This window comes from Octopus bimaculoides, chromosome 5 (assembly GCF_001194135.2).
Source record: "Octopus bimaculoides isolate UCB-OBI-ISO-001 chromosome 5, ASM119413v2, whole genome shotgun sequence".
In the NCBI taxonomy this organism is placed as follows: Eukaryota; Metazoa; Mollusca; class Cephalopoda; order Octopoda; family Octopodidae; genus Octopus; species Octopus bimaculoides.
In genome coordinates this window covers 26,851,080-26,857,927 of record NC_068985.1, presented here as the reverse complement: position 1 = coordinate 26,857,927, position 6,848 = coordinate 26,851,080, and the positions used below count along the sequence as shown (strand labels likewise).

Genomic DNA, 6,848 nt, shown 5'->3' with positions numbered 1-6,848 from the left:
TCTGTGTGCATGCGTGAGTGAATATATATGTATGCATGTATGTGTGTGTACATGTATTTGTGTGTGTGTATGTGTGTATGTGTGTGTGTGTGTGTAATTAGTTGGGTATGTTTGGAATGAGATGCTTCAATTCTGTGGTATGTTTTGAGCAAACGCACAGCGTGTTAATGTGGAGAGAGTTGTCTGTTATATACAAGCACCCTCACGTGCAGAAACGCACGCAAATACACACACACACACACACACACACACACATACACATACACACAGATATATTTGTGGCTGAAGTTTCCAGTCGAAGATTGGAGTTCATGGTCGTTTCAAAAGTTGATTTTCATCCAACTTTCCAGCTGCTCGCTGCCGACCTGTCAGATGCTATTCCCCACGACTCACTCTACTACTACTACCACCACCACCACCACCACCACCATCAACATAAAACGAAACAAAGAAACAAGCTCGAACTAGTTGGAGTCCACGTCATGGTTGAGCAAAGACTGCATAAAAACCGATTCCTGAAGCTATACCCGACGGGAGGAATGACAGCAGTGAGGTGATTCAAACTGACCAGCTCTTATTAGAATCGTTTATATTAGAAAATCGAAAATTATATTAATGCAACGCAAAACGATAAGCAGTTTTCGTTTGATTGAGTGATGTTTAGCTTTTCAGTAACACAAAGCTCACATTTGGTACCCCCGTCCCCTGTATTTTTCTGGTTTTAACAATAAAGCATCATGTTATTTGAAGGATGCTTACTTCTCTTTCTTCCAATGTCCATATCATATTGGATAGGGATGCCGCATGTCTATTATTTTAGTCCCTCATTGACGCCAGATGTGTGTATCTTTCCATGAACGAATTGCCCGTCATTCGGGTATATACCTTTGTTACTCCGTTGGAATCCATGATTTTGGCCTTATATGCAAGTTCGTTTTTCAGACAGCTATTATTTAGAGGACAGCGGTACGAATATCTACAGTTACAGTGTTTTTCAGGTGTGTGTGTGTGTGTGTGTGTGTGTGTGTGTGTGTGTGTGTGTGTGTGTGTGTGTGTATAAAAGCATATATGTACATATGTATGTAGATAGATAGATAGATAGATAGATAGATAGATAGATAGATAGACAGATAGATAGATAGATAGATAGATAGATAGATAGATAGATAGATAGATAGATAGATAGATAGATCTCAAAAGTAAGTAGACACCATCATTTTCGAAAGATTTAGCTCTAGAAAAAAAAATCATATTTGATGCATTTAGATACTTATTGGACATCGTATTAATAAGTATTGTCTGCCAAAATAAAGCGATATAGTAAGGTATGTCTATTTACTTTTGAGTTGTCTTTGTTTGTATGATTGTATTTAAATACAAGTCATTCAGTTTTATTTCAATATTTCTTGCCAATAGAGAAAGAGCTGGTTTCTAACCTAGATCCAAGGCTCCTTTATTGGAATTTCAACATCAGCGGGATATTTTTGCATATATGTGTGTTATATATGCAAAATTGTGCATTGTGTGGTTAAGAAGCTTGCATCCCAGTCACATGGTTTCGGGTTCAGTTCCACTGCGTGGCACGTTGGTCAAATATCTTCTGCTATAGCCTCAGGCTGACCGAAGCCTTGTGATTGAATTTGGTAGGCGGAAGTTATCTTCGTGTGTGTACATATATATGTAATTGCTTTTGCCTCCTAAAAGAGAGGAGTGTGCATGAAAGGGAAGGGGAACCAAATAAGAAAAGAATGAAGAAGTTGTCCAAACTGGGGGATTTTCAGTTTCGGCGTTTAGGATCGTACTGCTTATTTCTATCCAATGCTATCTATATATCTATCTATCTATCTATCTATCTATCTATCTATCTATCTTAGAAATTTCCCTTATATATATATATATATATAGGAGGTGCAGCAGTATCAGAGGGATGTTAACAGAAAAAGTAGTCATTGTGTGCGGCAGATGTGTGGGCACAATAGACACTAATAAAAAAAAGAACAGACTTCGTGAAATACCCGAGGCGCTGTTTAGAAGTAGCAGCTAGCTTCCGTCACCGCTTGACACACATACACACACACACGCGTGTGTGTGTGTTTGTGTGTGTGTGTGTGTGTGTGTGTTTGTGTGTGCACGCGTGTGTGCGTGCGTGTATGTGAGTGTGTGTTTGTGTGTTCCCCACTACCGCTTGATAACCGGCGTTGGTTTGTTTACATCCCCGTAACTTAGCGGTTTAGCGAAAAATATTGATAGAATAAGTACTAGGCTAAAGAAAAAAAATAAGTACTGGGGCCGATTTGTTCGACTAAACTTTTCAAGGCCCCCCGCAAGGCCGCAGTATAATGACTGAAACAAGCAGATGAAAGATATAGGGCCACAAATATATATAAACAATAAAATCCCGCAAACTATTACTCCTGTTCAGAATTCTAAACTTTACATGCATTTCTTATTTAAAATAATGTATATATTGGGTGACCAACATTCCGATACCTTTGGTATTATGCCCTTTTAAATAAACGATCTCTAAACTTTCAAATGTGATTAACTGAATTACTAAACAATTGTTGATCTTCTATAAGGAGGGAGATATGTGCTACAGTAGAATACCATATTCCCACCCCTGGGATGGTAATGCTCTTTCTTCTGTCACAGACATTCTTGACCAACTTTTGGTTAAGTCCATTTGTGTCATTCATATTAACATCCATCAAGCTATTGTTCAAAACCTAAGAGTTATTAGCTGATAATACCAGATCTTGGTTCAGAATCAAAACTGAGAAGCCAGTTCCCAGAGAATCTATAGTCTTATAAGACATGTGTGATATTTATTTTCATACGTCTATAAAACACACACGCACTCATATACTCATACACGCACTCACATATAGACATTCACACACATATAACTAAACATATATATTCCTTTCTACTAAAGGCACTAGGTCTGAAATTTCAGGGAAAGGCTAAGTCGATCACATCGACCCCAGTGTCTCACTGGTATTTAATTTATTATCGACCCCGAAAGGATGAAAAGCAAAGTCGACCTCAACGAAATTTGAACTCAGAACGTAAAGACAGGCGAAATGCCGCTGAGCATTTTGCCCGGCGCGTTAACGATTCTACCAGCTCGCCGCCTTCTAACCATGTATATTATAACTCAACGAGTCAGACTCTCCGCAGTTGTACGATCTGCTTGAGATAGCAGCCAAGCCTCCACCAAATCATACCTTACTGTCTTAAATCGATAAATGAAAAAACGCCAGAGCAGTATAGTTAAGAAGCTCGCTTTGCAACCACATGGTTTAGGCTCAGTCCTACTACACATCACCTTACGCAAGTGTCTTCTACCATAACCTCGGGCCTCACAATACCGTGTTAGTAAATTTGGTAGACGGAAGCTGTATAGAGGCCTGTGTGTGTGTGAGCACGAGTGTATGTGTCTGTTTGAGAGAGAGAGAGAGAGAGAGAGAGCGAGTGTATGTGTGTATTTGTGTGTCCTTATGGCTACGTTTGTCCCTCTCCCTACTGTTTGACAACCAGTGCTGGTTTGTTTACATCCTTGTAACTTTGTAGTTCGGCAATAAGAGACCCGTAGAATAAGCGCCAGACACGGAAATAAGTACTGACGGTCTATCTGCTCGACTAAAACCCTTGAAGGTGGAGCACTGCCTCAGCACGGCCACAATCCAGTGAATGAAGCAAGCGAAAGATGGAAGATAACATATAGTCAAGTCTAGTATGTGCTTGACCGTAAGTCTGCTCAGTCGAGCCTTACCTGATGGGTAAACGGACAATCGCTGTATGCACCATATATTGGACACAGTTCTCATTAGATATTTTTTTTAGGATAAACACTAGTATGCTGAAGATGCTGCTGTACTCTGTCTCCAAACGCAGAAGTCGACGACTCATCAGGCGGTGAAGCAGCTCTGTAGGTGTTTCTGCTCCTTCCACCCATACATTTGGGTTAGTTTTGTTTCTTTTCTGGTTTACAATAATGCTTGGATGTATCATTAACCTAAAACTGACTTCAAGTTGGAATTAGTTATTATTATTATTATTATTATTATTATTATTATTATTATTATTATTATTATTATTATTATTATTATTATTATTATTATTATTATTACTGGCACTCAAAAGGCGGCGAGCTGGCAGAATCGTAAGCACGTTGGACGAAATGCTTAGCGGTATTTCATTCGTTGCTACGTTCTGAGTTCGAATTCCTGCGAGGTCGATTTTGCCTTTCCTCTTTTCAGGGTCGATAAATTAAGTACCAGTGAATCACTGGGGTCGGTGTAATCGACTAGTCCCTCCCCTTCAAATTTCAGGCCGTTTGCTGGTAATCTTCAAGTTTAGGGGGATAAAAAAAATAATTAAAATATTCAAGGGAAGTAACTGAACGTCTTACCAGTATTCTCCGTACATCTCTGTTTATAAATAAATCACACACGTGATTTGATTGACGTTAGGATTAGAGCTAGGGTTAGGATTAGGGTTAGGGTGTGATTTATTTATAAACAGCTAGAAGAAAACGGATAATACTGGTAAGACGTTCAGTTACTTCCCTTGAATATTTTTATTTATTTTTTTTATCCCCCTAAACTTGAAGATTACCCCGTTTGCTCATAGTAGAAAGGATTATCACTAGCACTCCGTCGGTTACGACGACGAGGGTTCCAGTTGATCCGATCAACGGAACAGCCAGCTCATGAAATTAACGTGCAAATGGCTGAGCACTCCACAGACACGCGTACACTTAACGTAGTTCTCTGGGAGATTTAGCATGACACAGAATATGACAAGGCTGGCTCTTTGAATGTTAGGTACAACTCATTTTTGCCAGCTGAGCGGACCTAAAGCAACGTGAAATATAGCGTTTTGCTTATGGACACAACGTGCCGCCAGGAATCACACTCTCGACACGAGTAATCTGTTAAAGCAATATAAAAAGGAAAGAAAGAAAATCCTAATTCCAAACTACAAACGTGGTTTGTATTAGTGTCTTTTAGATAATATTCGTAATGCGTTCTTCCGTTATTTTTCACTGATCCAGCTATAGAGCTATCTTAATCACTTGTCATATTTGAAACTTAAGAAGTCGGAATTGGTAATTGATCGAAGCAAATTGAAACAGTTAACGACTAGTTATTAGCCGAATATTCTTCTTGATCAGCTTTACACTCCCACCCACGCGTGGCGCGCACAGGCATATGCACACACGCTAACTCCTCCGCATATACATAGCGTGCGCACTCCGTTGCTGTGTGGTAAGAAGTTTGCTTTCCAATCACATGATCCTGGGCAGGTATCTTCTACTATAGTCCCTGGTTGACCAAAGCCTTGTGAGTAGATGGATTTGGTTGTCGGAGACAGAAAGAAGCCTGTCTATACACATGCACGTGCGCGCGCGTGTGTACCTTTCTATCTTCGTATTTGTGTTTGTCTCTTACCACCGTTTGACAACGGGTGTTGGCGTGTTTAGACCTGAAACTTAGTAATTTGACAAAGGTTACCAATAAAATGAGTACTAGACTTAAATTATAAAGTAATGAGATCGATTCGTTCGACTAACATTCTTAAAGGCGGTACCCCAGCGTGGCCACCGTCTAATGACTGAAACAAGTAGAAAAAAAAACTGAAAGAAAAATATATACACATGCACACTTATATATATATATATATATATATATATACACACACACGCACATATGCACACACATAAACCCACATACACAAATAACACATGCGAAGAGATAGTTTTATCATTCTTCAATTAAATGGTATTCAAATCAGCGAGGAAACATCAATATTAATCAATAATTTCATCTTAATCCGCAGTAATGTACTTATCGAAATGTATTACTTATGCTTATCATAAAATTTGTCTCCCACTAACACACACACAAAAACACATGCGAATACTCAAAACGCATACAAACTCGTACATTGACAGACGTAAACACACACGCACGCACACACACACACACACACACACACACACACACACACACACACACACACACACACACACACACACACACACACACACACACACACACACACACACATTTTTTCTCTCTCCCCATTTACTTGCTTCTCATTGTTTTATCATTCTGTTATTTCTCTCGGTTGCAAGGCGTCGAGTTGGCAGAATCGTTAGCACGCCGGGCGTAATGCTTAGCGGTATTTCGTCTGCCGCTTCGTTCTAAGTTCAAATTTCGACGAGGTCAACTTTACCTTTCATCCTTTCGGGGGTCGATGAAATAAGTGCTGGGGGCTATGTAATCGACTAGTCCCCTCCCTACCAAATTTCTACTATCGTAGGAAGGATTATTTCTGTCTCTCTTTCTCGCGCACACGCACAGACATACAACTATATTCGCGCGCACACACATAGACATCAAAAAAAGTACTGAATACTCAGAACCAACGAGAGAACACGGAAGCATGCACGTAGTGGCTGGGATGGCTAGAAATCTTGCATGAGTGCAGTCCGAAAAGTGCAATTAAACGAAAACACGATTGTAATTATGTAATCCTATTTACCTTACTCGTGAATGAACACGCATACACTCGCACGCACACTTATTCCCGTTCCTATCCGTTTTTCTCTTCCTTTCTTTCTTAGTTTTACACACACACACACACATATATATATATACATATACATATATACGACGGGCTTCTTTCAGTTTCCGTCTACCAAATCTACTCACAAGGTTTTGGTTGGCCCAAGGCTATAGTAGAAGACACTTGCCCAAGGTGCCATGCAGTGGGACTGAACCCGGAACCATATGGTTGGTAAGCAAGCTACTTACCACACAGCCACTCCTGCGCCTTAC

At 39.9% G+C, this 6,848-nt stretch overlaps 1 protein-coding gene across 1 annotated transcript in view; it reads left to right on the top strand.

Annotated features, from left to right (window-relative positions):
* Positions 1–6,848, top strand: part of LOC106874369 (DNA damage-regulated autophagy modulator protein 2) — a gene marked incomplete at its 5' end in the record, with an annotated part of 53,703 nt that overhangs the window by 14,564 nt on the left and 32,291 nt on the right. The gene's annotated exons all lie outside the window — the stretch shown is intronic.